At 41.1% G+C, this 27,975-nt stretch overlaps 1 long non-coding RNA gene and 1 pseudogene across 1 annotated transcript in view; one reads left to right on the top strand and one right to left on the bottom strand.

Annotated features, from left to right (window-relative positions):
• Positions 1–9,505: 9,505 nt before the first annotated feature.
• LOC139014637 (5-azacytidine-induced protein 2 pseudogene) lies at positions 9,506–10,669 on the bottom strand (annotated as a pseudogene).
• Positions 10,670–10,697: 28 nt separating this feature from the next.
• The window catches only part of LOC139005761 (uncharacterized), a 43,088-nt gene continuing 25,810 nt past the window's right edge, over positions 10,698–27,975 (top strand). Inside the window, exons 1-2 of the long non-coding RNA XR_011470699.1 lie at positions 10,698–10,801; positions 11,506–11,542. This is a non-coding gene — a long non-coding RNA (uncharacterized lncRNA). The remainder of the gene's footprint in view (positions 10,802–11,505; positions 11,543–27,975) is intronic.

The raw sequence follows: 27,975 nt of genomic DNA, 5'->3' as shown, positions 1-27,975 counted from the left end.
TACTTTTGAATTGGTATTTCAGGTTCTTCGGATATACTCCCAGAAGTGGAGTCGCTGACTCAAAAGGCAGTTCCATTTTTATTTTTTTGAGGGAACTCCATACTGATTTTCCATAGTGCCTGCACCAGTCTGCATTCCCATCAACACTGCGTAAAGGTTTCATTTTCTCCACATCCTCACCAGCATTTGTTTGTTGATTTGTTGACAGTAGCCATTCTGACAGGTATGAGGTGATATCTCATTATTTAATTTGAATCTCTCTAATGATTAGTGACATTGAGCATTTTTTCACATGTCTATTGTCCATCTGTATGTCCTTTTCAGAGAAGTGTCTATTCAGGTCCTCTGCCTATTTTTTAAAAATATGTTTTTATTGATTTAGAGAAAGAGAATGGGAGAGGAAAAGAGAGAGAGAAACATCCGTAGAGAGCAACATCGATGTTGAGAGAGAAACATCAATAGGTTATCTCCTACACACACTCCAACTGGGGATCCTGCAACCCGAGTATGTGCCCTGACTGAGCATCAAACAGGAAACCTTTTGGTCCATGGGACAATGCTCAACCTACTGAGCCACACTGGCCAGGGCCCTTTCCCTATTTATACTTGGATTGTTTTTCTTCCTGTTGTTGAATTGTATACTTTATTTATATATTTGGGAAATTATCAGATGTATTTTTGCCCAATATGTCCTCCCATACTGTGGGTTTCCTTTTCATTTTGTTGATGGTTTCTTTTGCTATGTAGAAGCTATTTAATTTGATGTAGTCCCATTTGTTTATTTTTCTTCATTTCCCTTGCCCTAGGAGACATGTAGGCAAAAATATTGCTATGAGAGATGTCTGAAATTTTACTGCCTATGTTTTCTCCTAGGCTTTTTATGGTTTTGTGACATTAATTTAAGTCTTTTATTAATTTTGAGTTTATTCTTGTGTAAGTTAGTGGTCTAGTTTCTTTTTTTCTTTTCTTTTCTTTTTCTTTTTTGCATGTAACTCTCCAATGTTCCCAGCACCATTTACTAAGAGATTGTCTTTATCCCATTGTACATTCTAAAATGTTGAAACACATGGAGGCTAAGTAGCATGTCATTAAACAATGAATGAGTTAACAATGAAATCAATGGAGAGGCAAAAATTACCTGGAAACAAATGAAAATGAACAGACAACAACCCCAAATTGATGGGACACAGCGAAAGCAGTCCTAAGAGGGAAGTTCATAGCATTAAAAGCCTTCCTCAAGAAGAAAGAAAAATCTCAATTAGACAGTCTAACCCAGCCGTGGGCAAACTACAGCCCTCGGGCCGGATCCTGCCTGTTTGAAATGAATAAAACTAAAAAAAAAAAAAGACTGTACCCTTTTATGTAATGATGTTTACTTTGAATTTATATAAGTTCACACAAACACTCCATCCATGCTTTTGTTCCGGCCCTCCGGTCCAGTTTAAGAACCCATTGTGGCGCTCGAGTCAAAAAGTTTGCCCACCCCTGTTCTAGAGACTAGAGCAGTAGTTCTCAACCTTCTGGCCCTTTAAATACAGTTCTTCATGCTGTGACCCAACCACAAAATTATTTTCATTGCTACTTCATAACTGTAATGTTGCTACTGTTATGAATAGTAATGTAAATATCTGATATGCAGGATGGTCTTAGGCGACCCTGTGAAAGGGTCGTTCAACCACCAAAGGGGTCGCAACCCACAGGTTGAGAACCGCTGCACTAGAGCAAAGTGAGCCTAGAGCAAGTTACTGTTGAGGTTGGGGATGGAGGGAAAGCAAAGGTGAGAGACATAAGTAAAATCAGAGTGTCTAGGAAAAATTAAAGGGAAGATATCCTAAAACTTCCTGGAAATCTCCACCAATGAAGCAAAGAAAAAAAAATGCCTCTATTAATCTGTGAGCAACAAACCAAACTGGGTTGGGGTCTCAAACAATTCGCTCATTTGATTGCAAAGACAGACAGAAACTCCCGGATTAGAGAGGGCTCTCCTGAGGTCTCCCCGATTGGAGAGGGTGCAGGTCGAGCTGTGGTTCCCCCCCCGCCCCCGCCACCCCCCCACCCAAAGTATCGCTCCAACCTGTGATTTCAGTTCTCTTCACGTTCATGATATTTAGATTTGTTGCCTTTGTCTTCATTACATGGAGGTGAGCCTTGCCCAATTGATTCCATTGTACTGGTATAGCTTGCTACATATCTGATTTGTTAATTCTTACCATTAGTTTTCACATTCTAGTTTAATTCTGGATGTTTGTCCAATACATCAGAAGTGATTTCACAGTTTTATTTAACTCTGTTATTTAGTTTATTATGATAAATTACAAAAGTTAAAATTAGCTTGAACCGACGTATCACTACATTTTCTTGCACTTGGAATTGTTTTCTTAGAACTGAAAACTTAAAAATTTATTCCCGACAATTTTATAACAGATAGAATTTCTCTGATTTCAAAATGTTTTATATTCAACTGTTTTTCAATATTTGTGTTCCTAACACAATGCATGTCACGTAGTTCCTCATTGTCCTTTCAATCTGTGTTAAATAGGGAGACTCAATTTTACATTGACTGATTTTGGACTTTTGGTTCATTTCTAAGACTTCCAGAAAACATTAGAACTCTAATAATTTATGTAAATAATTTTTTCTATTTCTCAAAAGTGTATTCAGTTAACCACTCTTGCTGTACAAATACATGAAAGCTAAAACAGTTACTATTCCTAAGACTTTAGCTTTGTACATGGCAGACAGAACATTGTGTCTCCACAAAATACTGGTCTCAGTGCTTCCCCACGAAACACAGACCACATGTTTACATCAACAAGGCAGTGCCTTTCTACTCTGAATTTTACCTCTTTTCAAACTCTCACAGTGGTGATGCCTCTCCGAAGGCAGAAACAGAGCTTAACAAACTTGTTTATCACATCAATTATATGCTCTATATAATTCCTCATGTCTTCACTTTATTTTGTCCACTTACACAATTGCCCTGTAGTCATTTTATCTTTTAAAGGCAACCGATAATTGCTCAACTTCTTTTTATGCTTTTTTACCCATTCATTTTTCTCTGTACTTAACTTTTCAGCTCCTTGATTAGCAAATTTTTCCTTGGTTCTATTTTTTCTGCAATAAAATACATGTTTTTGATATTTACAAACTGATAATGTATTTCCTTCTCACATTAACCTTTTTACAATTAGATAATGAATTGCTATAGTTCAAATGTGCAAATGTACTTGATTTTATTATGTTTATATTACATTTATTTTTATAACATTTAAAATAAGGATGATATCAAAATTTAACTTAAAAATATCAATAGTTACTGAACATATATCACACCTGGGAATGTAGATGTGTGTGTCGTTTGTATATGTGTATCAATTGGTCTCAAAAAGAGAAGGCAACATTATTTTTCAACCTGTAATATCAAATATAATAGAATGGTAGCCTATCAATAAATTAGTGTTAAATGAATGAGCATATATTTGCATTTTTTGTGTTTTGCTGTTGTTGTTGGCTTCTCTGCATTTTACTTTCAAAAATATAACTTCCCCTCTTTAAAATGGGGTTGTTTTGAACAATGTACATTAAGTATAAAGTCAAGGAAGGAAAAGACATTTTTGTAAGTGTAGAGTAGTCATCTTTCTTGTTGGAGCTGTGGTGGGGTAGACGGCAAATGACAGCCCTGCTTCCCTTTTGAGATTTAGATCATAGAGTCAGGCAGATGGAGATGGACTTACTAGCTTGGTTACTCACACATAGTAAGGAATTGGAAAATGTGGTTTAGATGTGGGGTCACAGGGCTTCTGAACACTCATCCCAAATCAGGCAGTTTCACACCCAGTTGTGAGTGGAGGGAAGAAACACCTGACACCTGTCCCTGGGCAGGCTGCTCCCTGCAGAGATGAGAGCAGACCCAAGTTCATGTGACTGTGGGCAGCCATGTCTTTTCAAAGAAGTGCTTTGAGCTAAGCAAGCATCTTCAGTTCCTTCTCTCAAGTGCACACATCAGATATCTCTTCTGTTCTCTCGTGAGGAAGGTAGAGAGAGCCTAAGGCCTCCTGTGGAGACTGGAGGGCAGAGAAGTGAAGGTGCTCCTATGATTTCTGATGGGGTTAAGTCATAATGGAAATTAAGTTCATGTCTTATGTACAGACCAACTAAGGATGAAAGAGGTTGGGCAGAAGTATGCCAAACAGTAAAGAGAAATCTGTTTTGTGTTTTAAATTTTGCTATAGATAACCCCCAACACAGATAATTCATTTGTTGGTTGATTTTGGTAAACCAAGTTTTATTTGGAGGGAATCGATAGTTCCTTTAAGGAAGAATTTCCTTAGTTTAACTAAAGATTTTCTCCTTCAAGTTTCTTGTCCTGTGGCTAAATAATCTGTGCTTTATTAATTGAGTGTAATGACTGCTACAAATAGGATTTATGATATTAATTTCTGTTCCTATATTTTTACTCATTGCTTAAAAATTGATAATTGAGTTACAACACTATTATTTTGTGTCTCATGCTATAACGTTATTGAGCTACATGACAGTTTTACATATTCATTTTCTCTGAGTTGCAGTTAAAAATTTGTTTATTTTTCCATGAATATGAGGAAGGAGCTAGCACAGAACCTTAGGCCTTAGAGCCCACTTTGGGCCTGCAGCTAATTGGTTTTCTGACCTCAGGCAACCTGTAATCTCTCTGAGTTTTTGTTGCCTCTTGGGACAAATTAGGAACTTGGACTAAGTCAGTGATTTTCATTGGTTATGCTTATATGCCTGCAACAAGTCCTCCGCTGTCCAAAAGAGAGACGGGAACCAGAAAGTAAATGAAACTCTGAGTAACCAAAAGAGCTGCCACAAAATAAAAACATTAAATATTGTGCAGTTTATTCAGGGGACATTAAAGCCTTCAAGCAGAATTGTGTATTTGGAGCCAAAGTTTCAAAGTTTGCTTATCTGGTTTCTCAATTACTAACATATTACAAATGATAATTAAGGGGAGGTATAAAAGACTGGCTGCTAATGATAGACAAACTGACATTAGCAAGAAATACAAAAAAGAAACAGAGCATGAAGGAAGATATACCAATTCCAAATCCTAGTAGTTTGTTCATATTTTTTTGATGTTTTTGTGACTTTATTTTTCAATTACATTTGACATTCAATATTATATTAGTTTCAGGTGTACAACATAGTGATTAGACATTTATATAACTTACAAAGGGATCACACCATAAGTCTGGCACCCCCTGGCACCATACATAACTATTACAATATTTTTTTAATTAAATCTTTATTGTTCAGATTATTACAGTTGTTCCACTTTTGCCCCCCCATAGCTCTCCTCCACCCAGTTCCCACCCCACTCTCTGCCCTTACCCCCCACCACTGTCCACATCCATAGGTGTACGATTTTTGTCCAGTCTCTTCCCGCACCCCCACACCCCTTTCCCCCCAAGAATTGTCAGTCCACTCCCTTTCTATGCCCCTGATTCTATTATAGTCACCAGTTTATTCTGTTCATCAGATTATTTATTCACTTGATTTTTAGATTCACTTGTTGATAAATGTGTATTTGTTGTTCATAATTTGTATCTTTACCTTTTTCTTCTTCTTCCTCTTCTTAAAGGATACCTTTCAGCATTTCATATAATACTGATTTGGTGGTGATGAACTCCTTTAACTTTTTTTTGTCCGTGAAGCTCTTTATCTGACCTTCAATTCTGAATGATAGCTTTGCTGGGTAAAGTAATCTTGGTTGTAGGTTCTTGCTATTGATCACTTTGAATATTTCTTGCCACTCCCTTCTGGCCTGCATAGTTTCTGTTGAGAAATCAGCTGAGAGTCATATGGGTACTCCCTCTTAGGTAACTGACTGTTTTTCTCTTGCTGCTTTTAAGATTCTTTCTTTGTCTTTTGCTCTTGGCATTTTAATTATGATGTGTCTTGGTGTGGTCCTCTTTGATTCCTTTTGTTTGGGGTTCTCTGTGCTTCCTGGACTTGTAAGTCTATTTCTTTCACCAGGTAGGGGAAATTTTCTGTCATGATTTCTTCAAATAGGATTTCAATATCTTTCTCTCTCTCTTCTTCTGGCAACCCCATAATTCGGATGTTGGTACGCTTGAAGTTGTCCCAAAGGCTCCTTACACTATCTTCATATTTTTGGATTCTTTTTTCTTTTTGTTTTTCTGGTTGGGTGTTTTTTGCTTCTTTGTATTTCTCATCTTTGACTTGATTCTTGCAATCCTCTAGTCTGCTGTTGGAACTCTATATAATATTATTTATTTCAGTCAGTGTATGCTTAATTTCTAGTTGATCCTTTTTCATAACCTCGAGGGTCTCACTAGATTTCTTGAGGGTCTCACTAAATTTATCGGCAGTTTCTAGAAAATTCTTGAAAAACCATATAAGTGTGGTTTTGAACTCTATGTCCAATAGTTTGTTTTCCTCCATTTCTGTCATTTGTGACCCGTTTCTTTGTCTCTGCATTTTGGCTGCTTCCCTGTGTTGATAGGGTGGCTTTCTGTGCTAGGTGTCCTATAGGGCCCAGTGGCTCAGCCTCCCCAGTTACCTGAGGTGGACACTCTTGGTGCACCCCTGTCTGGGTTTTGTGCACTGTCTTATTGTAGTTAAGCCTTGATTGTTGTAGATATCACTTGGAGGAATTGACCTCCAGGCCAGTTGGCTGTGAGAATCAGCTGTGTCTGCAGTGGGAGAACTTCTGTGCTTGAGATACCCCTCTGGGGCAAGACTTGCTTCAGTGGGGCTTTGGTGCTCACTGAGTCTGCCCCCTGAGTGTGTCCCTTATGGATCTGAGGAGTTGTTATCTGGATGGTCCCAATCTGACCACTGGGTATACTGGCTCTTGGATCTCTAAGGAGGTGCTAATTTAGCCTCTGCCTGAGGCTACCCAGCAGGCGCTATGGAGAGATCTGCAGATTCCTCTTCTTTGTTTGGGGTTTGGAGGTGCCCAGATGAGGCCCAGCTGTGAAGCAATGCAAGCTTCAGTGGGGCCTTGGGCCTTCTTTTGGATGTTCTGGGTCTCTCTGACCAAGCTGCAGTTTGTTAGGTAATTTTCAGGTTGCAGAGGGCCAGGCCTTTCATATGCAAAAGCCTCTGCACACAGCTTGGGTGGGGCAGGGTCTCAGGGGATCAACAGGGCGGAGCAAGCAGCTATGGCTACTACTCAGTCCTACCCTAAAAGGCCCCGAATCTCAGTGTCCCGCAGTAATCACTGCCAGTGCCTCTGAGAGAAAGCCGCCCTCAAGTTCCGACCGATGCCAGACAGTCCAGTTTCTCCCTGTATGAGTCTGGGTCCCCAAAGGCTCTTCCAGAAGTGGAGTTCAGAGCATTTGGGAACTTGTGACTCCCTCCCGATTAAAAAGACAACCACATCCTCAGTTGCCTGCCCTTTCCACGCATGCCTCCGTACCTCTGCACTTTACTTCTGCATCTCCTCTGAGTCTCAGTGTGCTTTTCTCTTTCCTTCTAGTTGTAGAATTTCCACTCAGCCAGCCTTCCTGTGGTTCTGAATGATGTCCTTTTTGTCTTTTAGTTATATTTTTGAAGTGGTTGTGCGAGGCAGCAATTTCTGGTGTTTACCTATGCCACCATCTTGGTTTCTCCCAATTTGCTCATATTTACCTTCACTATGCTTTTTGTATGAAAGCAGAAATCTATGGAACTTTCCATGAAATATGACATATATATGCTTGATAAAAAATAAAAATAAATAAATCAGTGATCTTCATACCTTAAATATTTAAGGTATGAACTTTTAAAAGACTGGAACTTTTATTTTTAGAATTTGCATGAAAATGTTTTATATAATACAGACAAATCAAGCTGCCTAACTAAGGGGGGATGGAGACTCTGAAGCTCTGCAATCCTGCAGGTGTCCACAGGGGAAACAGATTCCTATGGGAGAGAGTTTGGGAACTACCAGTTCTGAGAAAAATCCTTCTAATGACAAATCTTTTGAATTGAATGTTGCTGATACATTGTTTTAATGTGTATACTTTTCTCATTGTTTTATATTGTTGAAAATCACACAATAGGAATAACATGGCAGATGTGTTCTCCTTATTAATGTAGGAACTTCAAGCTCCTTCCACCCTCTGGACAAAGTCCTCACCTAGAAATAAGCATAAACATCACAGAAGTAAATATTTAGGAAAGGAGCTTTTGTGGGAACAGAGAATAATGTTCCATGGGTAGTTTCTTAATTCAAGTTGTGTAAAAGTGTGAGTCACATAATACCTATTTTATTAATGGTGACAGAAAATTGATTCAATAAAGGCCTTGGTCTTTATCTAGTATCGAGATATTTACTTTACAAAGTCTGTCTGGTAATGTTGCCACATTATCCATTTAATAAGGCCTGTCTGTCATGATATTGTCATAAGTGTTAATAGAAACAGCCTCCAAAAATACTGGGGAACATGTTAGTCATCAAATTTGTCTTCACACCTGAAATTTGGCATTGGGTATCACATGATAATGATCACCACAGTGTTTAATGCTTAGTATACTATTTTAAACCCTGTTTCAGGCATTGAGTGAAAAGATACCTTTTTTAAGAAAAGTTTTATTAAGAACATTCTAGATCAGGACACTTTTAATATAATTGGAAGTATTCCCACACATTTCATTATTAAGTAGACTATAATTATAATTGTTTGTTTCCAAATTTAGCTCTAATGTCTAGAAAGAAAACAAGGTCATTACAATTACAGGATTATATATTGATTTTTGTTACTGTTATTTATCCTCACCTGAGGATACTTTTTCCATTGCTTTTCAGAGAGAGTGGGAGGGAGGGAGGAGGGGGAGAGAGAAAAGAAACATCTATGTGAGAGAGAAATATCTAATGGTTGCCTCCCTCATGCACCCCTACTGGGGGCGGGGAGCAAACCTGCAACCCTGGTATGTGCCCCAGACCAGGAATCAAACCTGCAACCCTTACGTCAAAGGGCTGAAGCTCTAACCACTGAGAAAAACCGGCCAGGGCCATATATTGATTTTTTTATTCCTCAAATCAAAGATTTTCTGAAACTTTTGTTGTTCATATGAATAAAGAAATGTCTCAGTCGTAATACAGACAGTAGCATAGTTTCAGTTATCTTTTGCCAGTAGAATTTTCATGTGACCTTATGACAGTACCACTTTTGTAATTTTAGATTGAAAAATTAATAGCATAGGATATATCTTAAACTTTTAATTTTCTAAAAGTATAAGAATATAAAGCTAATTTTGTTATTATTTTTTGTCTTTTTGAAACAAGTTTATTAATTTGTTAGTAATATATATCTGATTGTTAGGCAGAATGTGAAGATGAAGGGTTGCTCTCTCCTACTGGCAAATCAACTACATAATACGTTACAGTATGTGCAGACGTGTACATTGAGGAACTTGGCAAAAGTTTAATCAAATCCCGCTTTCAGTTTATTAAAGAATTTCTCAAGAGTGCCCTTGGGGGAGGTGCAGCAACTTCATGACCAAGTCACAGATCTCTTCAGAATTCATTCTTATAAAGGCAGTTTTGATTATGTTGATCCAAGTTATGCGGTGGTGGCAGGATGGGTAAAGGCAACGTTTCATTTTTAGTCTCCCCAAATGCTGTCTCACTTGATTTAGGAGGGCTTGGGAATTCTCTTCCAGGGAATTTCTGCCATGTGAGTAATGTTCCTGAAAGTTTGTGCAGTCATGAGGAATGGGTCTCTCATTATCTGTGCATGATGGGGAACTGCTTTCTCTGATAAAACTTTTCCATCTCCTGGTAAAGGGGAAGCTGTGGTAAGACAAAGAGTTTTGCCATTTGGTGAGAGAGGGGGGTGTCTTTTGTTTGTTGCAGTGAAATTCGTCAAGTGCAGTTGTGTGCTGTCTTTGCCAAGGTCTTACGGGAATCCCACGGGGCACAGGCTTTCTTGATTGCAGTTGGGGTTTTCAGTTCAATCTGTACTTGAGTCACCAGATGCAAATTAGACATTTCTCCCTTCAGCTCCCAGTATACATTTTGCATATCATCACTTGAAATGCTTAGTCTTTGGAGAGCTCTGCTCTGCAGATTGTCTTCCTGAGATGGATGTCTTTGTTTGGCTTTTTGAGGCTCTATTCTGAGAGAGTTACATTCTTTTTTCATGGGTTCTAGTTCTTGTTCCAAGCCATGGATCTTCAGGTCACAACTCAGCTTTTCCACCTCCCAGTTTGATGAAGGTGGATTTAAATTCCTTATCACCTGCAGTGTCTCCACCTCTGTTCTTAGCCTGAGGACTTCTACTTCTTTAGACTGCTGCTGTTCATTCAATACTTTCAAACATTCAGGTTGTCTTTGTTCATTTTATTCAATTTTCCCTTTAAATTATCTCTATCAACACAAACCTCTCAGTATGCATGATAGGCCTTATTTACTTGTTCTCGGCCCACAGAACATGTTTTTTCATCTAATAGAGCGCCTGTAAGCTTTTCTTCCGAAAATCTTACTCTTTTCTTTAGGAAAGGGGTTTTTTTTCTCTGAATCCTTAAAGCGGTTTTTGATGTCTTCATAAAAAAACAGTGACAAAGGCATAATGTGACGCAACAGACTCATCTGAATATCTTGAGTCCGGAGTCACTTATCTCTCCTATGGGCTTTTCCATGATTTAGAATGCAGACACCGTCTTCTGCCAGCATATCCATGACAGCCCGAGTCAGGCTGCCTCTGGATCTCCAGCGTTGGGAACAGGGTCACCAGGGGTCACCACGGGCTCCCTCCGGTTTCCTGGAAGACACCAGACACCGCCTCTTCCCCAACGAAGGCCTCTGCTCCAGGTACACCGTGGAAGGGTCCCCATTGCCTTGTCCTGGGCTGTGCCAGGACCAACCACTGGGCTGGGGCCTGGGGATCAGGAAGGAGTGGCAAGAGGGGCAGGAGAAGCTGAAGCACCCCCGGGAGCAGACCCCTACCCAGCAACATGCCTGCGAGGCACAGAACCACGTGTGGCCCCTCAGCGCCCCCATGGGCAGCCCTCTCCCTCCGCCCCCCAGCAGGGAAAGGCAACTCAGGGGGGCTGTAGGCTAGCAGCACCTGGCCTGAAGGGGGATGTAAAGATCATTTAAAATAAAAATCAATTCAAGTAAAAAAAAAACTCACAAAAACCTAAATTTTTATAAATAACAGTTTTTCTTGGAATCGCAAAGTAATGCATTCAGTGTTAAATATGACTTGACTTGTTTAAACTTCTTTAAACCAATGGTATCAAATATTACTTTTCTGCAGTTATGGTTATTCAATGGGCCAATAATAATTGTATTTTTATCAGATTAATCTAAATAGCATTATATATGCATGCTCTCTATTATCTAAAGTTAAAATGAGTCTGAATTATGTGATTATTTTTCTATTTGTGCAATCCCTAATGCTCCAGCCTCTAAAAGTAGTATTTAAAGGACACATTTCATAAGCTATATATCATTCCTCTAATAATGTCTCTTATTTAACTTAAATACTAAAAATAATATTTGACCTATTTCAGATATGGCAGGAGTATGGAGAAACCCTAACTAGAGAAGGTATGTTGCCAAAACTTATTAGATATCATTGATTTTGTAAATAAACTGAGAATAGGAAATGGCATCTGTTTCCATGTTTGGATAATATATACTGCATTAAATATTTTTTTCCATGTGAATGAAAAATGTGAAATATAAACAGTCATAAGGAAGAATATACTTATCCCACATGTAATCATCATGTTCTATGGCTCTTTAAAGACCTCAGAAGTCTACCAGCGTGCATCTCTCTTCATTTCTGGCTATTCTCTTCCTTCCCTCTGCCGTGGACTGTCGACCTGCACACTGAAACTATGGTCAGAAAACTGGCTTCACCACTTCTCATGTTTTTACTAGTGATATAAGGCCAAATAACCAGACTCATCTAGTAATACTGTCAAGCAGTTACAGTTCATATAACTGTCAACTGAGGGGCAATATTCAAAACTCCAGTCATTGACTTGTCATTCTTTTACCTTCATGAAAACTCCAAATTCCTTTACGTGGAGTAAAAACACTGAAGTCCATTTAGTTGTTGCCAAATAATGCAGCCTTCTATTTGCTGCTCTGCCCCTTTGCTCTAGCAGCTAAACTAGACATTTCTAGTTCCACAAATGTTCTTCCTCATTTCTAGTTCTCGCATCTGCTTCATTTCTCTTTCTGGCATACTTTTTGTTTTGTTTTGTTCCATCAGGTATCAACTTACATATCACCTCTACCAAAAAGCTGACAATATTGACACATGACTGGGATGTCTCCTCTGTGTGTTCCAATAGTGCCCTGTGTTATATTGGTTGGTGGTATCTATGACTCTGAGTGGAAATTGCCTGCTCATTTGTTGTTTTTTCAGTCTACATTAAACTAGAGGCCCGGTGCCCAAAATCTGTGCAAAGGTAGGGTACTTAGGCCTGGCTGGCAATCAGGGTCGATTGGGGCCTTCCAGCTCGGGCCAGGGCCTTGCTTCATTCTGCGCCACCGCCTGGTGGTCAACACACATCATAGCAGCGTTCGAACTTCCGGTCTCCCAAACTCCTGAGGGGACACTTTGCATATTAGCCATTTATATATATAAATGATTGTTCAGGGGTGGGCTGTGTCATCTTCATCTTGTAACTCCAGTGCTTGTCACACTACCTTAGTGCATGGTGTCGAATATGGGGAAAACCAGAAGCTCTGATACTTAGCCATGATACCAATTAATACAGTGTGCAACCACTAAATTAATAATTGCGTTTCATAGTATTCTTGTGTTGTATATTGTACCCAGATATAGAAGTCTTTATTGTTTTTAACACTTATACTTAGTTGTAGTTTAAAGAATACAATTCTTTTTCTTTCCAGATGATGCTAAATTTGAAGCTGAGTCCTATAGAGTTTGTCCTGTAGGATCTGTAGGATCAATCAGTCAGTCAAGTTCATGTCAAGATTTACTTTTGAAAACACAAAAAGAGTATAAAGAGATTTTGCTGAAAAATTACATGATCTGAAACATAAACAGTAAAAAATTATTTACTGTACTGTTTACATAACATTTTGTTTTCCATTAGACACATGACGTGAACTTTTTATTAAAGAAAAAATTTTTTGATCATATGTTTGATGAAAATTTATATAGTATTTTAAACTGGGGTATTTTGGGGGCATCTAAGTAAGTTTTAAGCAGATTTTGTAAATGAAAGCCAGCACTATTGAATTATACATATTCAAATTGCCCAAATACCAACTGTTTTAACAACATCAAAGCAAACAACTTGTCATTCATATTTTAGTGATGCTAGTTGATAGATTTTTTTACATATTCCAATTTTATCACAATATGTGGTCCTAAAGATTTAGACAGAGATTATTTTGATATCTGCTGCTATGGCTTCTGTTTAGCCAAATTAAAATTGTTATCATGGCATTGGACTTATGCAATTTTAAACACAGATTTAAAAATTTTTCCTTGTGGGGGAAATAAAGTTTGCCTAAGGCTTTTCTACTTTTCCATTTATTGAATGAATTTTTAGAAAGAGTCTTAAAATTACAGAAAGTTCCAAGTTTTAGTTCAAAGAACTCTGTTTCCCTGAACTATTTGAGAGTAAATTGTTACACTGTGCCACCATGCTTTATTGCTTTAGTACATTCCACTTGTCTACCATACCACCTCCACAATCAGAAAATTCACACTAATACATTCTATAGTTTCATCCTCACATCCTTTTCAAATTTTTCCACTTGTCTGTATAGCATGAAGACCCTGTTCAGATCCATAGGTTCCATTGAGCTGTAGTGTCTATTCTTTTCCTTCAGGCTGGAACAGGTCCTTAGTCTTTCTTTGACTTTCATGACATTGAATCCTTTGAAGAGGAAGTTCAACTAATGTATGTTGAACATCCTTCAATTTCAGATCATGGATTTTTCTGATGTTTCCTTATGATAATATTAGAGGCCCAGTGCATGAATTTGTGTATCAGTGGGATCCTTCGGCCTGGCCTGCAAGATTGGGCTGAAACCAGCTCTCCAACATCCCCTGAGTGGTCCTAGATTGCGAGGGGGCACACGGGAGGTTGGCCAGCCAGGGAGGGACCGTGGGAGGGCTCCAGGGCATGTCCAGCCCGTCTTCATCAGCCAGACTCAAGCAGCAAGCTAATCTACCAGGTCGAGTGTCTGCCCCCCGGTGGTCAGTGCATGTCATAACAAGTGTTTGAGTGGCCTTAGTATAGCATATTACACTTTGATTGGTTGAACAGATGAGCAGACACTTAGCATATTAGGCTTTTATTATGTAGGATTTAGATCAGACATTTTTAGCAAGAGCATCACAGAAGTAGTCCTATACTCTTCTCATTGCATCCTGTGATGTGACCTACAGTTTTGATTTGTCATTCTTTGTGATGTTAATGTTGATCAGTGAAGACAGTATCTACTGGGTTTCTCCACTGTAATGTTTCTTTTTTCACTTCACAATTATTGCTTTATAGGGAAGTTTTTAGAGTCAGTGTAAATATCTCTTCTTCATTAAACTTTTAATTTATTCATTTATCAAATGAATTCGTGGTTTATTTCATATAATGGGTTATAATGTGTTAAAATTACTTTTAGAATTTTTCTTTTAGAAATTCTGTATTAGAAGTTTCAGTCTTATAGAAAAGTTACAACAACAGTACAAAAAAAATCCTAAAACCATTCCCCAAATGTTAACATTTTACTACATTTACTTTATCCTTTCTCCCTTCTTGTCTATTGCCTAAATAAATGTAAATGTAGGTTTGTTAGATATAATATATGAACCATTTGTAAGTTACAGACATGACACCTCTTTACTCCTAAATACTTTAGTGTGCATTTCCTAAGAAAAGGGAATTATCTTACATAATGGACACTAATAAAAGACAAAGATGCTAATTAAAGCAAAAGAACCACAGAAGCCCAAAAGTGCATTTGGTATCTTATTAGTAGTACTATTAGTAGTGCTGTATAAAAAATTTAAAAACTATTATAGTTTAAAATGAATACTTATCTAATCTAATAAGAGAGAAACACGCAAATTGACTGCACCTCTGCTACGCCCATGCCATGCCCACCAGCCAATCAGAGCGACTGTATGCAAATTAACCCAACCAAGATGGCGGCCGGCAGCCACAAAGCTGGAGCAAGCAGGAGGCTTGGTTGCCCGGGCGATGGAGGAAGCCAAGCTTTCTGCCTGCTCTGGCCGACTGTGGCCTCCGCAAAAGGCAACAAAGTTTCAATTATAGAAGCTAAATAAATCCCAGATACCTGTTTCCAGCCAGCCTCCACTGGGAGTTTGGGTGGCTATGGGCTGTGGCCAGCCTGCAAACAGCCATCAGCCCCTCACCCAGGCTGGCCAGGCACCCCAGCTGGGACCCCCCACCCTGAAGGGGGTGTGGCCAGTCTGAAAACAGTCATCAGCCCCTCACCCAAGCTGGCCAGGCACCACAGCAGGACCCCCACCCTGATCTGGGACACCCTTCAGGGCAAACCAGCCAGCCCCCACCCATGCACCAGGCCTCTATCCTATATAATAAAAGGGTAATATGCAAATTGACCCTAATAGCAGAGCAACTGGGAATCACTGATAACTCTGACACACACTGACCACCAGGGGGCAGATGCTCAATGCAGGAGCTGCCCCCTGGTGGTCAGTGTGCTCCCACAGGGAGAGCTCTGCTCAGCCACAAGCCAGGCTGACGGCTGCCAGTACAGCGGTGGTGGTGGGAGCCTCTCCTGCCTCCTCAGCAGCGCTAAAGATGTCTGACTGCAGCTAGGCCTGCTCCCTGCTGGCAAGTGGACATCCCCTGAGGGCTCCCAGGCTGCCAGAGGGATGTCTGATTACCAGCCTAGGCCCAATCCCCCAGGGAGCAGGCCTAAGCCAGCAGGTGGTCATCCCCCGAGCGGTCCCAGACTGTGAGAGGGCACAGGCCAGGCTAAGGGACCCTCCCGAGGGCACAAATTTTTGTGCACTGGGCCTCTAGTTGTAGTATAATTATCAAAATCAATGAATTAAAATTGTGTCAGTATTAATATTTAATCTTGGATCTTACTCAGATATTTTCTATTGTCTCAATAATATCCTTTATATTCCAAGTAAAGTCAGGATGATGTGTTATGTTCAATGTCCTGTTTCTTTAGTCTCTTTTAATCTGGGACAGTTCTGTAGGCTTCCTTTGCTTTTCATGAATGACATTTATAGTTTGAAGAGTATAGGCCAGTTATTTGTAGACTTTCTGCTTAGGTCTATCTGAAGTTTCTTCATGTAGCTTCATGTTATGCCATGTGGGCAAGAATGTCAGGGATGCTGACTTCTTCCCATGCAGCAAATCTGCAGGCACATGTTCGGCTCCATTGCTGCCAGTGTTGACTGTGGTCATGTGGTTACAAAGTGTTTGCCACGTTAGTCCACAGTAAATGTTGGGGTCCAACCCCAATGGGTCCAGGGATCTCCAAAGGTGTGGACGGAGTCGGCGAAGAAGGAATGACACGGAGACAGGGTTCAGTTGATCAGCATAGCAAGGTTCTCCCTCCAGGATCTCCAGCCAAGTTCAGTCACCAGGTTCTTTAGCCAGGTTCTATCCAGGTTCTTTTGCCATATTCTGTCTAGGTTCTCCAGTGAAGTTCTGTAGCCAGGTTCTGTCCAGGATCTTTTGCCATGTTCTCTCGCTAGGTTCTGTCTAGGATCTGATGAGGATCTGATGAGGATCTGATGAGGATCTGATGTGGATCTGATGTTTATTGTCTTGTTACATCCGTATTTATACCAGCCAATTTTAATCCTGTCAATTTCTATTACAAAGGTTAGGGCGTTTCTTATCTCCATTCCAGGGAGTAAAGACTATGTAGCTTAACTACCCGCCTGGCACTTAATTAAGGGGTTGTATCCCCTCCCTAACCTCAGGGAAAAATCCCCACCTGGGTAAACAACCTTTCTCAGAGAGGTGACCTTGGTTAAAACACATGGCACCAAGAAGGGGAGCAAACATATTAAGAACAGTATGCCATATATGCCAGGTCCCTTGAAACAGCAAGGATGGACCGGCTCCCGGCAAGTAAAGGTACTATTTACCTTTGTATGTCACAAATACCTTATGTGGAGGTACTCTGAGTGTCTGTAAATATTTTTTTACTCATCAAAATTTCACATACTACATTTAGCATCCATTGATTACCCTTGCATGGATCTGTTATTATGTTGTTTGCCAAATGACATTCTTATTATTTCATTCCTTCTACATTGATAAATGCTTAACGCCAAACAAACAAACAAGTGAGGAAGAAGGGAAAGCTCATTATTTTGGTGCTTAATTTCCCCAGATTTGGCCAGTGGTAACATTTCAAGGTGAGTTCATGTGTTTTGACTTGTCCCCATTGTTGTTTGGGCACCTCCTTCTTCTCTGGACAGCAAGATGTTCCAAGCTCATCCTGTATTTTCTTCCCCAGTTCTAGAATCAGCCATTTTCATAAAAGCCCTGATTCCTTTCAGGGGCCAGTGATGTTTAGAAACCAAGATCTGGGCACAAATGGTGATAGGTGTCCATATTGCTATTGGGGTAGTCATTGCTCATAGCCCTCAGTGAGTAGCAGGGAATCGTGTGTGTACATATATACACATGCATACAAGCATACATTAATCTCCAGTTCTGTATCAAAACATATTGAAAAGCAAGAGTTCTTACCAATACTTCCAATCTAATCCAACAATGTTCATTCCAGTTGTTCCCTTTTAATCTTTAGCTTCCTTTCTGACAGTAAGCTGTCTCCCATAATCAGTATCTTTGATTAATAGTCCAATCTTCTTGTTTGTAACCAGTCTCTGTTGTCCCTGCCCCTATGCACATGTCCTCTTTACCCCCACTTGGTTTGTAACACCTCACATTGGGTTGTCTCCACTGCAGTCCCTTCCAATTGTATTCCCTCTACACCCCATCCTTTTCCAGACCCCTGTGACACCTCTTCTGCAGATGATTTCTTCCATCAGGCTCTGAAAACCCAAACAGAGTTGTCCTTTTGCCACTGTATGGATGCCTCCTGAACTTGTTCAGTCTTTGATCTCTCATCCTATGTCATTTACCTTTCAAGGATGCTCTGACTTGAGCTCCAGCACTATGCAGGGGGCCCCTCCCAGGCTTACACCTTCCTCATTCTGTAGGGCATGGCTATAGGGTTAAGCCTCAGACTGGCCTATTTGCAAAGCCACAAACAAGTCCCAGCTTAGAGGGCACAATCCTCTTAGCATAATTAGGCTTGACCTTATGACGCTCCCTAGATCTTATCTGGGTAGCTATTGGGCTGAGGGAAGTGCAGCAAGCCCTGCCAAAACATGTGAAACTCACAAGAACATTGTAACTATGGTGACCACTACCTTTTTACCTCTGGCTATAAAACAGCTAGGCACAGGAAGATCCATCTAGACCCAGCTTATTCTCTTTGTCTGTCATTTCTTCGTCCTTCGCCGCCCTCCCTCAGCCTGAGCTGGCTGGGCACATGTGGCGCCCAACGTGGGGCCTGAGTTCAGGGAACTTCGGTTTTCAGGTGAAAGGACGCTCCAGTGAAGCAGAAAACAAGAAGGAAGGTAAGAAGAGAAGTTCATTGATATAACTAGGTGTAAAACATAGGAAATTCAGGATCTCAGGAAAAGAATGTATATGTATCCATGCTGAAGGCTATGCTCCAACCACGGGGCTGTTCTGTGAGGTATCAACAGCTCTTAGATTTGTTGGATTTTGTAAGTAAAACCTGCCCATGGTTTTCTATGGAAGGAAAGGTAAATATAGAGGCATGGGAGAAGGTAGGAAAACAACTTAGAGATCATTATATATCTGAAGGTCTGGAGGAAATGCCTGCCTCTGCTTTCAGTCTGTGGTCCCTGATTGGGAACTGCTTAGAGCCCACTCCAGAAAGGGAGTGTATGAATGTGGCAGGGGAATCAAGACAGAAGCAGCAAGGCTACCAGAAGCTTCCGACTCCACTTGTACCATTGGTGCCTCTGCTGCCTCCTCCAGTCCATGGGGCTACAGCTCCTGTGGGAGAGAGCCCTTCGGACAATGCACTTCCTCCAAATATGAATGAGGATTGGAGAAAGCAAGAGAACAGCTCCAACAGGTTTGGGATGATGGGGATCTGGTGAAAACATTTGGGGAGCTTACTGTTGCTCATACGCCTCTCCTTTTACCCCCTAACCAAGCAGAAACAAGAATGGTACCTTTGTCTCTACTCGAGCAGACTCTGTATGAGGCCAGGCAGGCTGGAGAAGATATTTCAGGATTCAGTTTATATCATGTATTTGAGCAGCCTGATCCTCAGAACCCAGGTCAGATGCTTTGTGGCCATCAGTCTATACCTTTTAAAACTTTGAAGGAGTTGAAGACTTCTTGTTCTATGTATGGACCAACCTCCCCCTTTGAGCTGGGGTTACTAGATATAGTATCTGAGGAAGCTATGGCTCCTAGTGACTGGAATACTGTAGCGAAGGCTTGTCTCTCACCTGGAGATTACTTATTATGGAAATCTAATTGGGCAGAGCTTAGTGCGGAGCAGGCTAAGAGAAACCAAGCTCATGGGGTACCCATTATAATTAATATGCTCATGGACACCGGACCTCACGGCGCTTTGCAGGCTCAGTTAGTATACCTCATGCAAGCTTATCAGCAAATAAATATATGTGCCACCAAAGCCTCGAGGCAACTACCAACAAAAGGGGAAAAGTCTTTAGACCAGTGGTTCTCAATCTTCCTAATGCCGTGACCCTTTAATACAGTTCCTCATGTTGTGGTGACCCCCAATTTCATTGTTACAAATTGAACATAATTAAAGCATAGTGATTAATCACAAAAACAATATGTAATTATCTATGTGTTTTCCGATGGTCTTAGGCGACCCCTGTGAAAGGGTCGTTCAACCCCCAAAGGGGTCACGACCCACAGGTTGAGAACCGCTGCTTTAGACATAAGCAAAATTAGGCAAGGCCCTGAGGAGCCATATCAGGATTTTGTGGCTCATTTGTTTAAGCCGTAGGCAGGGTTGTGGCTGATCCTGAGGCTGGAATGATACTTGTGAAACAATTAGAGTATGTCAAGAGGATTTACGTCCCTACAGGAAGAATGGTACTGGACATGATTCCATCTGTGTTTGTGCTGACATTGGACCAGCCTACATTCAAGGAGCAGTATTAGCTGCCACATTAAAGGAAATGTTGTTCACTGGTCAGCAGAAAAGGAGAGGGGGATGCTTTAACTGTTACAAACTAGGGCATTTTGCTAAAGACTATAATACTAGAAATAGAAGTCAAAGGACTACAGGGAGTGGAATCAAGCCATCCGGACTATGTCCAAGATGCAGGAGAGGACAGCATTGGGTAAATGAATGCCACTCTAAGACTGATACTGATGCTAATTTAATACCCCCTAGGCAGGGAAACTTCAGGGGCCAGCCCCTGCCTGCCCCACCAAACAGTAGGGATCGTATCCTTAACCCCACTGCAGCCTTTCCAGCCAGCTCGGTCCCAAAACCAACTGTTTGAAACCTCTACTGTGCCACCCCAGGAAGCACAGGATTGGACCTCAATCCCACCTCCCGATATGTACTAACCCCAGAGATGGGGCCTCAGGCCATTGCCACGGGAGTTTATGGTCCCCTTCCCGCAGGCATGATGGGACTAATTTTAGGAAGGAGTAGTTTAACATTGAAAGAGTTTCAAGTTCTGCCCAGGGTGATAGATCAGGGCTATATTGGAGAAATTAAAGTAGTGGCACAAACAATTAATACTATAATTCAGATCTTACCAGAAACACAAATAGTACAAATTCTCCTTCTGCCCTACTATCCAGAAGGGCGGCCCTGGGGGCTTTGGGTCCAGCGAAGCGGTATACTGGGCAAGATTAGTTAAGCAGGGCCGGCCTGAGTTAGAACTAAGGATTAATGGGAAACCTTTTAAAGGCGTTATAGATACTGGAGCTTATGTGTCAGTCGTTGCTTTCAGACATGGCCGCAGGACTGGGCTTTAAATCCCACGGCTTCTGAATTGCAAGGAGTAGAGCATGTTTCTCAACCCTTGCAGAGTGCTCAACTCCTTCGATGGGAAGATCCAGATGGAAATACAGGCTATTTTCAACCTTATGTATTGCAACATTTGCCTGTTAACCTATGGGGTCGAGATATGCTAGAGCAGATGGGAGTTTTAATAACAAGTTCCAGTTCCCTTGTGATGTCTCAAATGCTTACTCGAGGATTTCACCCCCTAAGAGGACTAAGAAAGAATCAGCAAGGGAGGCATTTATCTATCCCAAGGTCCACTCAAAAGGGGAGGCATGGATTAGGTTACCAGAATTTTCAACAGGGGCCTTGATTGTCTCTCGGCCCATCTTACAGCAGCTAAAATTATCTGGCTTGCAGATACCCCCCTCTGGGTTGATCAATGGCCCCTATTAGGAAAGAAGTTAATAGCTGCACAAGAATTGGTTTGAGTACAGCTTGAGGTAGGGCATACTGAACCCACTCACAGTCCATGGAACACGCCCATATTTGTACTAAAGAAAAAGTCTGGTAAATGGAGACTATTGCATGACCTAAGTAAGGGCAATTAATAAAACCATGGAGATTATGGGGCCTCTTCAGTCAGGGTTACCATCCCCAACAGGTATCCCATTGAAATATCATTTATTGGTATTAGATTTTAAGGACTATTTTTTTACTATTCCTCTCCATCCTGAGGATTGCAAAAGGTTCGCATTTAGTGTCTCTGCAACATATTTTAAGGAGCCCATAAAGAGGTATCAATGGAACGTGTTGCCTCAGGGCATGGCCAATAGTCCTACCTTATGTCAGGATTTTGTGGACCGGCCATACTTCCTATAAGGAAAAAAATATCCCGAGGCTTATATTATTCACTATATGGGTGACATTCTCTTAGCTCATGAAAATGAAAAGCATCTAAATAATATCTATATAGGTTTGCAGGATTCCCTGCATTGTGCTGGATCATGCATAGCACCTGAATAAGTTCAAAGGACATTTCCTTTTTCTTATCTTGGCAGCATTATCGAGAGAAAAACAATAAAACCTCAGAAAATTCAAATTCGGACTGACATTTTACTTACATTAAATGACTTCCAAAAATTATTAGGAGATATTAACTGGGTTCGACCTGCTTTAAAATTAGCCACTGCTGACTTCAGCCCTTTATTTCATATACTCAGGGGAGATTCATCTCCGCCATCCCCATGCTGCTTGACAGAGGAAGCCAAGACAGCCTTACATAAAGTTGAGGATGCCTTAACTTCAGCACAACTTCCTAGAACTGATTACTCCCTTCCTTTACAGGCTTTAATTTTTCCTACTACACATACACCCACTGGGGTCATTTGGCAAGCTCCTGGAGTTGTTGAATGGCTATATTTAGCTCATTCTCCAACTAAAGTATTAACTCCTTTCCATGATTCAGTTTCCCAGGTAATAGCTCGAGCCCGCCTTCGAACAGGCCAGTTAGTGGGCCGAGACCCTAACCTTATTATAGTGCCATTTACAGCTATACAGCAAGACTGGCTCTAGCAACAATCAACAAATGGGCAAATTGCTCTTGCTAATTTCTCTGAACAGGTTGGTAACCATTATCCAGCAAATAAGGTTTTACAATTTCTCTCAGTTACTACCTTTACCTTCGCAAAGATAGTGAAGTCACAACCTATACCTCAGGCATTAACCATTTTTACAGATGGATCCAGTTCTGGAAAGGCTGGATACTACTGCAGCAGAGGTGCAAAGGTCCTTCAAACCTCTTATATTTCATCACAAAGGGTAGAAACACAAGCTCTTATTTATGCCTTGACAGATTTTGCTACGGAGCCCATTAACCTATATAGTGATAGTGCCTATGTGGTAAGTATGGCCAAAATTATTGAAATGGCTACTATAGGGCACACTAATTTGGAGGAACTCTTTCATTTATTTTTCAACCTTCAAAAAGTCATTAGAGAACGACAATTTCCCTGCTTTATTGGTCATACACAATCTCATTCAGGTTTTCCTGGTCTGTTAGCTATAGGCAATGATGCTATTGATTACCTCCTTGCTGTAATGCAAGAGGCTACCCCATTTTTCTCTTGCCCAGTCTCCCCATGCTTTGCATCATCAGAATGCTGCTGCCTTGCGCAAACAATTCCGTATTTCTCGGGAGCAAGCTCGTCAAATTGTTAAGCATTGCTCTCAGTGTGTAATTCATTGCCCTGTATAATCACTGAGGGTTAGTTCTAGGGGTCTTAAACCTAATCAAATCTGGCAAATGGATGTCACCCACATACCGGAATTTGGTAAGCACAGATGGGTATATGTTAATATAGATACATGCTCCTGCTTTATCTTTGAGACTCCCCAAACAGGGGAAAGTGCCAAGCATGTAATCATTGCTTAGCCGCCTTTGCAGTACTAGGTCCTCTCTTAGAGCTAAAAACAGACAATGGACCCACATACGCTAGTCCTGCTTTTCAGCATTTTTGGCAGCAATATCGTATCCCTTACAACCCTCAAGGTCAAGCAATAGTGAAAGAGTCCATTGTACTCTTAAAATGCAATTACTAAAATGAAAAGGGGGAGATGGATGTTATGTGTCACCTCAAAACAAATTCAGTCATGTTCTTCATACTTTTAATTTTTTGAATTGTGATGCAGAGGGTCATACAGCAGCCAAAAGGCATCGGGCCTCCTGTACAACAGCTTCTTTGGGTTTAGCCCAGTGGAAGGATGCACAAACTAGACAATGGCTTGGATCAGATCCAGTAATGATGTGGGGCAGAGGTTGTGTTTGTGTCTTTCCAAAAGGAGCAGCGCAGCCAATTTGGGTGCCAGAGCATTATGTGCGTCACCACAATGGACCCAGAGAAGCTCCTTGTCCCTTCGCTCAAAAGACTGAGAGTTGTTCTGATGACAGCAAAGCAGAAAAAAGAAGAAAAAGAAGGCTACGCAAGGGTCTGAGGTGCCAACATGGGGTCAGCTGAAGAAGTTAACAATGGAGGCTCAGCAGATGGTAGAAAAACAAGATGTGGAAGCTACTCCTTCAATCATGTTTCTGGCTACGCTAGCATTGGTTAGCTGCCAGTCTTCTGCAAAGTCTTACCCAGCCAAGTCTGAGGACTCTAAGTAAATCAGCAAAAGAAACTTTCACTTAGAAGAAACTCACTTATTTCTGTTTTGTATTGGCATTGTCTTGTTATTCTTACTAGTTTTAAAAATGTGAACACATTGGCACTGTTTTGTTAATAGCCAGAGCTTTATGTTTAAGTTTTAAAGTGTTAACATGTCTGTAGTTTGGGTTTTGCATTGGCAGTGTTTTTTTGATCGTTTTAATAGACGGAGTTTTGTTCTTAAAGCTTTAGTTTTACTTTCATTATAGTAGATTAAAAATAAAAAAAGGGTGAGATGTAGGGTGCGGTTATAGGGTCAAGCCTCGGACTGGCCTATTGGCAAAGCAACAAACAAGTTCCAGCTTAGAGGGCACAATCCTCTTAGCATAATTAGGCTTGACCTTATGACACTCCCTAGATCTTATCTGGGTAGCTAATGGGCTGAGGGAAGTGCAGCAAACCCTGCCAAAACATGTGAAACTCACAAGAACATTGTAACTATGGTGACCACTACCTTTTTACCTCTGGCTATAAAATAAAGGCTCAGCTTGCCTCTGGATCTCTCTCTGTGGCCCTCAGCCAGGCACAGGAAGATCCACCTAGACCCAGCTTATTCTCTTTGTCTGTCATTTCTTCATCCTTCGCCGCCCCCCCTCAGGCTTTCAAACCCTTGGCTGAGCTGGCTTGGCCCATCATTCCATCCAGGCTCCAGCACCTCACTCTGGGCCACCACACCTCCCTGATTTTGTCCCCATGCCTTAGAACCAAATGTTTGGGAAAAGAAGAAAGCAGAAAGTGCTCCAAAAATCTTTTATAAACACCTTGTCAAGCACTGCAAATACACTGCAAAGATTTTGACTGGAATTGTATTGTATCTATAAATAAATTGTGGAAAAAAGACATTTATAAAACTGAGTTTTCCAAACTATTTAATAGACTGTTTGGTTAACTCTCAATGTTTCAAATATTTCCCATAGAGATGCTGTATTTGTTTTTCAGATTTATTCTCAATCATTTAATACTCTTGATCCTAGTATAAATATCACTTTAAAATTCTATTTTCTTTTTCTTGCCAGATTTAGAAATGAAATTATGTTGCATTTTGAGCTAGAATTCAGTGCCTTGCTAAACTCTTGTTTATTCTTATGTGAATATTTTATCTGCAGATTGTTTTGGATTTTCTATATGAATAGACTTGTCCCAGTAATCTATAAATTATGATAGTTTTGGTTCTTCTTTTCCTGTTCTTAGAATTTTCTTTTTCTTTCTCACTGAAAGAATGGTCTCAAAAAAGGGGGTAATCATGTCTTGCAAAATTCCAAAGGAGAAACCGAATCTCTCTGTGTAATTATGTAGATAACACGGTTTTAAAAGGAGACATCCCTTATTAGTGTGTTCATTTCTCTTGCTGTATAACAAATTATTATCAGTAGAAGTGGAGTTCTTGGGGTGCTGCTGGAAGAAGCATTTCTCAAGACCCCCAGGGGAGGATGAGATATGGTAGAAAGGTTTATTTCTGTGGAATTACACCTCTGGGTTTCCAAAGTCCCAGTTCCCCTAGTCCAGTCATAGGAGAACAGCTGGGGTTGCAGTAGAGCGGCAAGCAAATCCATTGTCCAGAGTTTCCTTTCCATGTTGGAGCTGGGTCCAGTTCAGCATCAGACTAGTCACAGTTCATTAGTCCAGTGTGTGTGGGGGGGAAGGGCGGGGGGGGGGGGGTTCCACATGGAAAAAAAGGGCCCCACAAGCCCAAAGTCTCACAAGTCCCAAGACAGCCAAGAACACAAGTGAGCGAGCTCCTTTGTTTCAGGGGTGGGGAACTTTGTTCTGCCAAGGGCCATTTGGATATTTATAACATCACTAGTGGCCCGGTGCACGGATTCATTGTACATTGAAAGGAAATTAATTAAAAGAAATATTTTAATATTGCTATTCACAATCTTTTGATAATAAATCTAGTACCATTACAAAGACCCCATTTACTATTAAGATTTCTTAGTATCACTGTGATTGCACCTACTTTCAATTGTAATTTATGACACAGCACTCCCAAAGGAGTAATACTTTTTCCCATCAAATTTCTTAAATTTTCTTTTTCAGCATCATCTGTTGAATCTAGTATTATTGTCAATTACACTGTCATCTCTCAGTCTTAATGCAATATCCATTCCCCAGTCTTTTTCACCATGTGGGAAAAGAATAGGATACATCATTACATCTAATGTAGGAAACAGGATACTGATTTGTTTCATTTTAGTGGCATTCGGAGTATTGGGATCTGGTTTACAATGAATGAGCAAGTCCTTTTCAAAAGGAGGTCTTCCATTTTCCTTTTTGAATATGACAGCTACTTCGGTTACACGTGGATAATTATATCTACCCGGATCACTATTACAATCATATTTAATCACCATTGTTACTTCTGTGCACCACCACCACTTTCTTTTAGCTTCAGAATGTCAACAAAAACAACCAAATTCATAATCAACAATGATGGATTGCAAAACACGTGTAGGATTGACAGCACCAGCAAGAGCTGGTCACCGTCTGCGGAGTGATCGGGCCCCCACTCGCACCTGCCTCAGCCTGGCACTGCCCACTCACTGCTCCACCATCCTGCCGTGGTCCCGCTCTCATCAGGGCCCATAGGGGCTGGTAGCACCTCGACTGCTGTCCACTGCCAGCACCGCATCCCAGGCCCTGCAGTGTTCCGTGCCGCCCTCTGGTGTTCAGCACACATCATAGCAAGCGGTGGATCTCCTGGTGGAACTCCTGAGGGGACAATTTGCATATTATGCTTTTATTATATAGGATTGGGCCTGAGGATTTACATGAATTTGGGCAGGGGAAGACACAAGCATTTGGTGTATAGCAAGGTCATTCAAAGTTCTTGGCCATGTGGGCTTAGACACATGCCTGCCTACTTCATGAGGCCGGCAAGGAGAATATCTCACTTTAGGGTGGGCTCCGTCTTCTTTTTCTTTTTTTTTTTATATTTGAACTAGTGGCCCGGTGCACGAAATTCGTGCACTGGGGATGGGGGAAATCCCTCAGCCTGGCCTGTGCCCTCTCATAGTCTGGGACCCCTCGCTCCTTACCGCCCGCCTGCTTGCTGCTCCCTACCACTGGGCTCGCTGCTCCTCAGTGCTGCCACGGAGGTTCCTGCCACCTCCACTGCACTCACCAGCCAAGAGCCCGGCATCTGGATGAGCAGCACCGCCCCCCCCCCCCGAGGGAACTCATTGTAGCTCCAGGCCCTGGTTGGTGTGGATCAGTAGTTAGAGTGTCCTCCCACGCACCAAAGGGTCATGAGTTCGATTCCAGGTGAGGGCACATACACAGGTTGTGGGTTGCTTGGGCAACTGATCAATGTTTCTCTTTCTCTTTCCCTCTCCCTTCCTCTCTCTCTAGAATCAATGAAAAGAACATATCCTTAGAGGAGGACTTAAAAAGAAAAAAAAATGCTGGTTTTGTTCACTGGATAGTGCTTTTGCAGGCAGACTGAAGGGCACCAGGTTGGATTCCAATTGAAGACATATACCTGGGTTGCCGGCTTAATCCAGGGCCCTGGTCGGGGATTCAGCAAGAGACAACCATCTGATGTCTCTCATATTAGTTTCTGTCTTTCTCCCTCCCTCCCACTCTCTGTAAAAAAATAAATAAATAAACAAAAAAAAATCAATGCAAAAATGTCCTCAGGTGAGGATTAACCAAAACAAACAAACACCCATTCCCAGTGTGATTATTGAAGGAGCATATGAAGTATTTGTTGAATGAACGGGAAGGGATGAGACTTTGCTTTCTAACTGTTTTAGCAACTCTGCAAGCCAGAGGGTTTATTTT

This window comes from Myotis yumanensis, unplaced genomic scaffold, assembly GCF_028538775.1.
Source record: "Myotis yumanensis isolate MYYU_CA2020_CCGP unplaced genomic scaffold, mMyoYum1.0.hap1 SCAF_1, whole genome shotgun sequence".
Classification (NCBI taxonomy): domain Eukaryota; kingdom Metazoa; phylum Chordata; class Mammalia; order Chiroptera; family Vespertilionidae; genus Myotis; species Myotis yumanensis.
Note: the sequence above shows the minus strand (reverse complement) of the source record. Positions and strands in the feature narration are given on the sequence as shown.